Raw genomic sequence first — 11,981 nt, forward strand, 5'->3', positions numbered from 1 at the left:
GCAGGCTCGATTCTATGATTTTCGTGCCATGCCAGATGTTGTTGCCTCAGATGCAGTGATCACATGTATTGTTTCAGTGTGACACATGGAGGCTTCTATATTATTTGACCCTGGTTCCACTTACTCATATGTATCATCGTATTTTGCTCATTATATGGATATGCCCTGTGATTCCTTAGTTTCACCTGTCTGTGTATCTACACCGGTGGGCGATATTATTACTGTAGATCGTGTGTATCGGTCGTGTGTAGTAACTATTGGGGAACTGGAGACTAGAGTTGATCTCTTATTATTTGGTATGGTTGATTTCGATGTAATCCTAGGTATGGATTGGTTGTCTCCATGTCATGCTATTCTAGACTGTCACGCAAATATCATGACGTTGACGATGCCGGGGTTGCCAAAGGTTGAATAGAGGTTTCTCTAGATTTTATTCCTAGCAGGGTAATTTCTTATGTGAAGGCCCAACGTATGGTTGAAAAGGGATACTTGTCATATTTGGCCTTTGTGAGAGATGTTGATACAGATGCTCCTATTATTGATTCAGTACCTGTCGTGCGAGACTTTCCGGATGTATATCCTACAGACCTGCCAGGTATGCCACCCGACAGGGATATTGATTTCGGTATTGACTTGGTGCAGGGCAGTCAACCCATTTCTATTCCTCCGTATCGTATGGCACCAGCTGAATTAAAAGAATTGAAAGAGCAAATTCAGGAACTCATTGAGAAGGGGTTTATTAGGCCTAGTGTGTCACCTTGGGGTGCACTGGTTCTGTTTGTGAAAAAGAAAGATGGTACTATGCAGATGTGCATTGATTATAGGCAGTTGAACAAAGTTACAATCAAGAATAAATATCCATTGCCGTGTATTGATGATTTATTTGACCAGCTTCATGGAGCGAGGGTGTTCTCCAAAATTGATTTGAGGTCTGGGTATCACCAATTAAAAATTCGGGATTCGGATATTCTAAAGACAGAATTCAGGATTCGTTATGGCCACTACGAATTTCTTGTGATGTCTTTTGAGTTAACCAATGCCCCAACAGCATTTATACATTTGATGAATAGTGTATTTCAGCCATATCTTGATTTATTTTTCGTGGTATTCATTGATGATATTCTAGTGTACTCACGTAGCCAGGAGGAGCATGCACAACACCTGGGTATGGAAATACAAAGGCTGAGAGATGAGAAACTTTATGCCAAATTCTCTAAGTGTGATTTCTGGCTCAGTTCGGTGGCATTCTTGGGATATATAGTATTTAATGAAGGTATTAAGGCGGATCCGAAGAAAATAGAGGCAGTTCAGAATTGGCCCAGACCATCCTCAGTTATTAAAATTTGGAGTTTTCTCGGCTTGGCCAGTTATTATCGTCGTTTCGTGGAGGGTTTCTCATCTATTGCATCGCCTATGACTAAGTTGACCCAGAAAGGTGCTCCGTTCAGGTGGTCAGATGAATGTAAAGAGAGCTTTCAAAAGCTCAAGACAGCTTTGACTACAACTCCAATATTGGTGTTGCCTACAAGTTCAGAGTCTTATACTGTGTATTGTGACGCATCGCGGATTGGTCTCGGCACAGTACTTATGCAAGACGGTAAGGTGATTGCCTATGCGTCCAGATAGCTAAAGGTACATGAGAAGAATTATCCAATCCACGATCTTGAGTTAGCAGCTATTGTTCATGCCTTGAAAATTTGGCGGCATTACTTGTACGGTGTCCAGTGTGAGGTGTATACCGATCATCGGAGTCTACAACATTTGTTTAAACAAAAGGATCTTAACTTGCGGCAATGAAGGTGGTTGGAGTTGCTTAAGGATTATGATATCACCATTCTCTATCATCCCGGAAAGGCCAATGTGGTGGCCGATTCCTTGAGTTATAAGGCAGAGAGTTTGGGTAGCTTAGCATACTTACCGGTAGCAGAGAGGCCCTTATCCTTGGAGGTTCAGGCCTTGGCTAATCAGTTTGTTAGATTGAATATTTTCGAGCCGAATCGAGTTTTGGCCTATGTGGTTTCTCGGTCTTCTTTATATGATCGCATCAGAGAGCGTCAGTATAATAATCCATATCTGCTTATTCTTAATGACACGGTTTGGCACGGTGATGCCAAGGAGTATTACGGATGCAGGGCAGGCTATGTGTGCCTAATATAGGTGGTTTGCGTGAGCTGATCCTCCAGGAAGCTCACAGTTCGCGGTACTCTATTCATCCAGGCACTGCAAAAATGTATCAGGATTTGAGGCAGCACTATTAGTGGAGGCGAATGAAGAAAGATATAGTTGGGTTTGTATCTCGGTGTTTAAATTATCAACAGGTAAAGTACGAGCACCAGAGACCGGGTGGATTGCTACAGAGACTTGAAATTCCGGAGTGGAAGTGGGATCGTATTACCATGGACTTCGTAGTTGGACTCCCACAGACTTTGAGAATGTTTGATGCTGTTTGGGTGATAGTAGATCTGTTGACCAAATCTACGCATTTTATTCCAGTCGGTACTAATTATTCTTCGGAGCGGTTGGCTGGGATTTATATTCGTGAGATTGTTCGCCTACACGGTGTGCCGGTGTTTATTATTTTAGATCGGGGTACGCAGTTTACCTCACAGTTTTGGAGGGCAGTGCAGCGAGAATTGGGCACATAGGTTCAGTTGAGTACAACATTTCACCCTCAGACGGATGGACAGTCCGAGCGCACTATTCAGATATTGGAGGATATGCTACGCACTTGTGTCATTTATTTTGGGGGTTCTTGGGATCGATTTCTTCCACTGGCAGAGTTTGCTTACAATAATAGCTACCAGTCAAGCATGCAGATGGCTCTGTATGAAGCTTTATATGGGAGACGGTGTCGGTCTCCGGTGGGTTAGTTTGAGCCGGGTGAGGTTAGGCTATTGGGTACTGACTTAGTTCAGGATGCTTTAGAGAAGGTCAAAGTGATTTAGGAACGGTTTTGCACGGCACAGTCTAGATATAAGAGTTAGGCCGACAGGAAGATTCGTGATGTTGTTCACATAGTTGGGGAGAAGGTTCTGCTCAAGATTTTACCCATGAAGGGTGTGTTGAGGTTCGGTAAAAAGGGCAAGTTGAGCCCTCGGTATATTGGGCCTTTTGAGATACTTAAGAAAATTGGGGAGGTGGCTTATGAACTTGCTTTGCCACCTAGTCTATCAGGTGTTCATCCAGCGTTCCATGTATCCATGCTCCGAAAGTATGTCGCGGATCCATCTCACGTTCTGGATTTCAGTACAGTACAGCTGGACGGTAATTTGACTTATGATGTGGAGCCGATGGCTATTTTAGACCGACAGGTTCGAAAGCTAAGGTCAAAGAACATAACATCAGTGGGGGTGCAGTGGAGAGATCAGCCATTCGGAGAAGCTACCTGGGAGACTGAGCAAGAGATGCGGAACAAATATCCACACTTATTTGAGACTCCAGGTATTATTCTAAACCCGTTCGAGGACGAACGTTTGTTTAAGAGGGGGAGAATGTAACGACCCGGCCGGTCGTTTTGAATATTATAACCCCGTTCCCCCATTTACTGCTCAATTTATGTCTTGCAATTGATTTATGACTTATCGGGTTAGTAGGTTCGGGTCCGGAAGGAACTCGGAGTGAAATGAGACACTTAGTCTCATAATTGAAAATTTAAGTTAGAAAAGTGGATCGGATATGGACCTATGTGTAAACTACCTCGGATTTGAATTTTTATGATTCCAATAGCTCCGTATGGTGATTTTGGGCTTAGGAGCGTATCCAGAATATTATTTGGAAGTCCATAGAGGAATTAGGCTTGAAATGCCGAAAGTTTAATTTTTGAGAAGTTTGACGGGGGGGGGGGTGTGACTTTTTAATATCGGGATCGGAATCCGATTCTGAAGATTAGAATACCTCTGTTATGTCATTTATGACTTGTGTGAAAAATTTGAGGTCAATCAAACGTGATCTGATAGGTTCCGGAGTCGTTTGTAGAAATTAGAAATTTCAAAGTTCATTAGGCTTAAATTGGGGTGTAATTCATGATTTTAGCGTTGTTTGAGGTGATTTGAGGCTTCGACTAAGTCCGTATGATGTTTTAGGACTTGTTGGTATATTTGGTCGAGGTCTCGAGGGGCTTGGGTGAGTTTTGGATGGTTAACGGATCAAACATTTGGACTTGAATAGCTGCTGGAATTTTCTGATATCTGATAATGTTTTCCTTCTAAGTGATCGCGTGAATGCGTTTGCGATCGCATAGGCGTATTTGGTCGGGGGGGGGGGGGGTTATTCATCACGATAGCATGGGGATATCTGCGATCGCGTAGGGTTAATGTGAGGCAGTGGCATTTTGTGCTTCGCGATCGCGTGAAGCGGGATGCGATCGCATAGCTCTAGAGTTCTGTGACTCGCGAACGCGTGACGAAGGTCGCGTTCGCGTAGAGCAAGTGGAGCAGAGCAGAAGTCACGCATTTTGTGCTTTGCAGTCGTGTGGACTAGTCCGCGATCGCGTATGTCTGTAATGTTGTGCATCGCGATCGCGTGGAAAAGTCCGCGATCGCGTAGAATAAAATCTTGGCGATAGAAATTGTTCTTCACGATCGCGTGGGAATGTTCGCGATCGCGTAGAGCAAATGTCTGGGCAGAGAGTTTAAGTTCTGAAAATGGGAGTTTTTGACGATTTGGATCTAGGATTTGAGGTGATATTGGGTGATTTTCAGAGAAAACAATGGGGTAAGTGTTCGTAACTCAATATTGGTTAAATTACCCGAATCCATGGTTGTTTTTATCATTTAATTGGTGAATTGAGTTGGGAAAAATTGAAAACCCTCTTGGTTTAAATTGAAGATTTGAGGGTCGAGTTGGGGTCAGATTTTGGTAAAATTGGTATGGTTAGACTCGTGGTTGAATGGGTTTCCAGATTTTGTAAATTTTGTCGAGTTCCGAGACGTGGGCCCGCATGCGATTTTTGAGCTAATTTTTGGATTTTTATGGAAAATCATTATTTTCTTATGGAATTAATTCCAATGAATTTTATTGACTGAAACGAATTATTTATGACCAGATTCGAGGCGTTTGGAGACCAATTCAAGTGGAAAGGGCATTGCAGAATATGAATTTCACGGCTTGATGTAAGTAACAGTTTTAAATCTGGTCCTGAGGGTATTAAACCCCGGATTTTGGTATCATGTGATTATTTTGGAGGTGACGCACATGCTAGGTGACGGGCGTGTGGGCGTGCACCGAGGGGATTTTGACTTGGTCCGTCCCGGGAAACTGTAAAGTTGAATAATTTGTTGTTAGCTATATGCTCTCTATGTGTTGACAAAATTTGACTGTAAATCATGTTAGAAATCATGCTTAGGCTATGTGATAGTACTGTTGGAACCCACAGAAGTCACGTACTTGTTGAATTGCCTACTAAATGCAATATTTACTCAGTCTCAGTTTTTACTTGTATATTTTATCCCAGTCTCTGTTATTATTATTGATACATCATATCATTGTTGTTTGGGCTGATTTCATGATTATTGAGAGCCCGAGAGACTGGAGAGATTTATGACTGAGTGAGGCCGAGGGCCTGATTGTGAGATATTTATACTATAGCACGTGAGTTGGCCGTGCATAATTTTAGTTGGCCGTGCAGATCCTTATATTATACTATAGCACGTGAGTTGGCCGTGCAGATCCTTATATTATACTATAGCACGTGAGTTGGCCGTGCAGATCCTTATATTATACTATAGCACGTGAGTTGGCCGTGCGGATCCTTATATTATGCTATAGCACATGAGTTGGCCGTGCAATATGTGAATTGGCCGTGTGGATCCAGATATTTATATTATGGCACGTGAGTTATCCGTGCAGTACGTGAGTTATCCGTACAGATTATAGCACTTGGGCTGTAGGAGCCCCTTCGGAGTCTGTACACCCCAGTGAGCGCGGGTACCCATTGAGTGAGTGATGAGGGCTGGGAGCCCAGGGAGTGATGACGGCTGGGAGCCCAGTGAGTGATTGTTGTCCTGAGAGGTTGTACTTGATTTCCATTTGTTGTTGCACTTAGTTGCTATCTGTCATTGTTGTTAAATTTCTGAAAGATTGTTGATATACGGATTACATGAACAGGAACTGTATAAAAATTTATTTGACATTAAACTGCCAGATTTGATAGCATGTCTATTCTTTGTTGGGATTACTGGAAATGAACCATAACTGTGTAGCTCGTTACTATCTTCAGTTCCTTATTTATTATTGTTACTTGCTGAGTTGGTTGTACTCATACTACACCCTGCACTTCGTGTGCAGATCCAGGTATTCCCGGACATAGCGGGTGTTGATCCTTTCGCGCGGTTGATTTTAAGGAGATTTTGAGGTAGATGTCGTGTTCCGCTGACCTTGTCTCTCCTTCTCTATCTCTCTGTTCACTGTATTTGGTTTCAGACTATATTTTCCAGACTTGTATTCATATTAGATGCTCATGTACTCAGTGACACCAGGTTTTGGGGAGTGTTTGTATTGTATTTAAATATTATATTTTCAACCTTAAAGAGAAGTTTGGATTTTATTGAGATTATCGGCTTGCCTAGTATCGAGGTAGGCGCCATCACGACAGGTTGGGATTTTGGGTCGTGACATGTGCGTCACCTCCAAAATAATCACATGATACCAAAATCCGGGGTTTAATACCCCCAGGACCAGATTTAAAACTATTACTTATTGAGTTGGTTGTACTCATACTACACCCTACACTTCGTGTGCAGATCCATGTGTTCCCGGACATAGCGAGTTTTGATCCTTTCACGCGGTTGATTTTCAGGAGATTTTGAGGTAGCTTCCGTGTTCCGTAGACCTTGTCTCTCCTTCTCTATCTCTCTGTTCACTATAGTTGGTCTCAGACTATTATAGACTATATTTTCCAGACTTGTATTCATATTAGATGCTCATGTACTCAGTTACACCAGGTTTTGGGGAATGTTTGTATTGTATTTAAATATTATATTTTCAACCTTAAAGAGAAGTTTGGATTTTATTAAGATTATCGGCTTGCCTAGTATCGAGATAGGTGCCATCACGACAGGTTGGGATTTTGGGTCGTGACATGAATGAAACACCTTTCCGAGTTAATTTAGTCTCAGTGCAATTGGTGCACTTATATATCTTGCTAATGCTACAAGGCCTAACATAGCATTTTCTGTTAATTTACTAGCAAGATAGAGCTTTTCTCCTACACAGAGACATTGGAATGAGATTAAGTATATTTTGCGATATTTAAAGGAAACTCTTGATATGGGTTTGTTTTATGCTAACAAAGGTAGTGCAGATCTTGTTGGTTATGCACATACAAGTTATTTATCCGATCCCCATAAAGCTCGATCTCAAACCGAATATGTGTTTACATATGGAGGTACTGTCATATCATGGCGCTCCACAAAGCAATCTATTGTTGCTACCTCTTCAAATCATGTTGAGATAAAAGCTATTCATGAAGCAAGTAGGGAATGCATATGGTTGAGATCAGTGATTTATTTCATTCAAAAAAAATGTGGTTTGGAATGTGATAAAAGATTCACAATTTTATACGAAGACAATGCTGCATGTATAGCCCAATTAAAGGGAGGATTTATAAAAGGAGATAGAACGAAGCACATTTTACCAAATTTATTCTACACACATGATCTTCAGAAAAATGGTGACATCGATGTGCAACAAATCCGTTCAAGTGACAATCCAGTAGATTTGTTCACTAAATCTTTGCCAACTTCAACTTTTGAGAAGATGGTATACAAGATTGGAATACGGAGACTCAAATATTTGGAACAAGGTTTTCATCAGGGGGAGTGAAATACGTGATGTACTCTTTTCTATTTACTAAGACTTTCCCATGGGGTTTTTCTTGTAATGTTTTTAATGAGGCAGCTAGAATTGCGTATTACTAAATATGTGTACTCTTTTTCCTTTATTAGGATTTTTCTCATTGGGTTTTTCCTAGCAAGGTTTTAACAAGGCACAATATCTTTTAATGAACATCCAAGGGGGAGTGTTATGAAAATAATTATAATGTGGATGTCCATTTATTACTTCGCTATAGATAATCTTCCTGAAGAAGATTATCCGTTTGGTACTCTATTGAAGTTTATCTACAAGCAGCTGATGCAGGCAGGTTGCAAGCAAGTCAATGGAATGATTTGCAGCAACTTCTTATTAAACAGACAAGTTGCAAGTAGCTCATGCAGACAGCTTACAAGCAGCTCAAGAAAAGCCTCACAGTTGCTTCCTGAAAAGCCTCGCAGCTGCTTCCTTTCTTCTATAAATAGAGGAGTTTTCAGTTCATTATGTACATCAGTTTAAAGTTGAATAATATTTCTGTTTCTCTCTATATTTGTCTTTACTTTACAGTATTTAATTTATAACATATTAGAATTTCTCATTATTTGTATACGATATATCACCAAATACAAACATTCACCTAAAAGATCAAGTCTGTATTCCTTTTCAATTGGGCCTTCTCCGTGAAACGAGATTTGAAATGGGCCAAGACCTTTTCTCTTGGTATAATTTACATAACTACAACTTTATAGATAGTATATTTCATCATTTGCAACTAGCTATTGATTTACATATTATACAACATCATTATCTTTATTTTATATAATTAATATATATTCAAGTTAAAAGGATCTCTCTCTACGGACATTATTCAACCTATATTATATGAAGATTCCAAAATTTTAGCAAAATTTAATAGAATTCTTAACATTCCCTAAATTTAAGCTTAAGCAAACTAACTACAATTCAAATACAATTAAATTTTCCTAAAATATCTCTACATCTCTAAAATTAAGCCTAACCAAATAGACCCCAATTCAAATGCAGTCATTCAAATGAGTGAGAGATGTAATCTATATAATATGGGAGTCAAATATAATAAATGTATGAAATCTGTTATAGCATATTTATCTTATTATATTATATTTATATAATCTATACAATATACTATATAATGTAGTAAAAATGGCGTGTGGTAGCCACTAAATAATGTGGTATTTATTTTTTATCCACCAATTCTAATGTTGAGCAAAACTAGCCACTACTTTATTAAAATTAAAATGAAAAGATATTTTTACCCTTTCTTCTATTTCTTTTATTCCCAAACCCTTCCTTTATACGCACCTCTCTTTTAAGTTCAGAGCCAAAATTTCATAGGCAAAATTTCGCTCCCTCAATATCGTTCCTGCATACAACTCTCTTATCTCGATTGAAGTTCAGAGCCAAAATTTCATAAGCAAAATTTCGCTCCCTCAATATCGTTCCTGCCCAGCCCACAACAATTCTCTGCGTATACTTTGTCCAACTTAATCTCTTCTCCTTTGTCATCTTCTCTGTAGTGAACCAGCGTACTGGTATGTTTTCGATTTTGATTTTATGCATTTTTCTTTTTGTATATCTCTAATCGTGATCAATGCTGTGTTTGTCATCAGGTATGTGTGAAATATCCAAAATAATAATTATAACTTGATTCGCTGAGGAATAAGCTACATATTTTTGTGAGAAAGTTATTGAGAATCTTTTGGTATTGAAATGTGTTTGTGATTCAATCAATATATTGATTATGTAAGGACATTTCAGAAAAATAGTCCTAAGAATTTGTAAGCTAACTGTGTTTAGGAATTTTAATTAACTGTGCTTCTATTAAAGATGCATCTAATTAGGTCCTGGATTTTAGTTTTTTAGTTTAAATATTAAGGACATTTCAGAAAAATAGTCCTACGAATTTGTAAGTTAATTTTAGTTAATTATGCTTCTATTAAAGATGCATCTAATTAGGTCCTGGATTTTAGTTTTTTAGTTTAAATATTAAGGACATTTTAGAAAAATAGTCCTAAGAATTTGTAAGATAAATTTAGTTAATTGTGCTTCTATTAAAGATGCATCTAATTAGGTCCTGGATTTTAGTTTTTTAGTTTAAATATTAAGGACATTTCAGAAAAATAGTCCTAAGAATTTGTAAGCTAATTTTAGTTTATTGTTCTTCTATTAAAGATGCATCTACTTAGGTCCTGGATTTTAGTTTATTAAGGACATTTCAGAAAAATAGTCCTAAGAATTTGTAAGCTAATTTTAGTTTACTGTTCTTCTATTAAAGATGCATCTACTTAGGTCCTGGATTTTAGTTTTGTAGTTTAAATATTAAGGACATTTCAGAAAAATAGTCCTAATATTTACGTTCTATTTCCTTCTTTGTAGTGTGCTAATGGAAGGAGATCGTGTTTTCGAGTTTGATGATTGGTGTAATTCGATGAGCTATTGGAAAGGAGATTTTCAGTATAAGGAAATAATAAAAAGTTTCTTGTCGAACACGCAATGGAAGAAGTTGAGGGATGGTGTTTTCGGAAACTTTTTCCGATTATAAGGTATGAAGTTCTGTGGTAGACTTATTCATTGTGTGTTGCTTCAGAAATTGTAAGCAATGACTCGCATTCAATGACATTCAAGGTTTTTGATCATGAAGTGAAGTTTACACGTGAAGCATTCCAGATAATTACTGGGTTGAAATGTTCTTCTTCAGTGGACTTCAAAGTTTTACGTGAAAGAGAGAATAGGCTTTCGAAAGTCTACTTCCCTGGAAAGGATAGAATCGAGTTAGGCGATTTGTGAAATTTTATTACTAGTCACCCATATGGTACAACTGCATCATTTGTAGGCAGCCATGACGATGCGGTGAAGTTGGCAACAATTTATTTTGTTGAATCTGTGTTGATGGGGAAGCGCAAGAATCGGAATGTGTCTGAGCGGGTAATGAAAATCGTAGATGATGATGAACTCTGCTCTTCTTTCAATTGGGGCTCTCTTTGTTATGAAAAGTTACTAAAATCATTGAAGAGCTGCTTGAAGCCCAAACAAAATACTTCAGACAATGAGAATGAGAATGAGAAAGAGAAAGAGAAAGATAAAGATAAAGAGAAGGACAATTATACTATACTTGGCTTCCTTTTCGCCTTCTGTGTTTGGATTATGGAAGTATTCCTAATTTTTCAGGAAAAACAATTTGTGAACTTCAGAGAATGTGGGTTCCCTCGGATGCTATGTTATTCAGATATGAAATCTCCACCTTATGACACCTATGTAAAAAGTACTTCCATAATGAAAAAGTAATTTAACATGATTACTAGCTATTTTTTTAATTATGTGTTTTAGTTATGAATACTTACGTTTTTTTTTCTTATATAATAGTTGTATCTGTTGCTCGAGATGGTACCATTTCTTTCTTCTGAAGTAGATGCGGAGCCCACTAGTGTGCATGTGCCATTGTCTCAAGGTCAAAGTTCAATGCCTTCAACACAAGTTGATGAAGTCTTGCTTAAGGAAATTGTTAACGTAGGTTTTCTGTCTTTGAATACCATTAGTTTTTTATTTGCTTATTTTTGCTTAAGAGACTTTTTTGTTTTTATGATTTTTGATTCAGAGATTATCGGAGAAGTTCAAAAAGGATATGGAGGTAGAATGTACTAGAATACATCAAAAAATAGCTTTATCAGAAAAAGGATTCAAAATGACATCAAGGTAATATCCTTAATTTCTGTGCTTGTAACTCTAAGTTAAGGACACCATGTCCTTAATTTTTGAGCTTGTAACTCTCAGTTTAGGACTTCCTATTCTTAACTTTTGAACTTGTAACTCTAAGTTCAAGACTACATGTCCTTAATTTTTTAACTTGTAACTCTAAGTTCAGGACTACATGTCCTTATTTTTTGAACTTGAAACTCTAAGTTAAGGACTACATGTCCTTAATTTCTCTGCTTGTAACTCTAAGTTAAGGACCAAGTGTCCTTAATTTGTGAGCTTGTAACTTGAAGTTTAGGACTACCTGTCCTTAATTTTTTAACTTGTAACTCTAAGTTCAGGACTACATGTCCTTAACTTTTTAACTTGTAACTTTAAGTTCAGGACTACATGTCCTTATTTTTAGAACTTGGAACTCTAAGTTCAGGACTACCTGTCCT

This window comes from Nicotiana tabacum, chromosome 19 (assembly GCF_000715075.1).
Source record: "Nicotiana tabacum cultivar K326 chromosome 19, ASM71507v2, whole genome shotgun sequence".
Lineage (NCBI taxonomy): Eukaryota > Viridiplantae > Streptophyta > Magnoliopsida > Solanales > Solanaceae > Nicotiana > Nicotiana tabacum.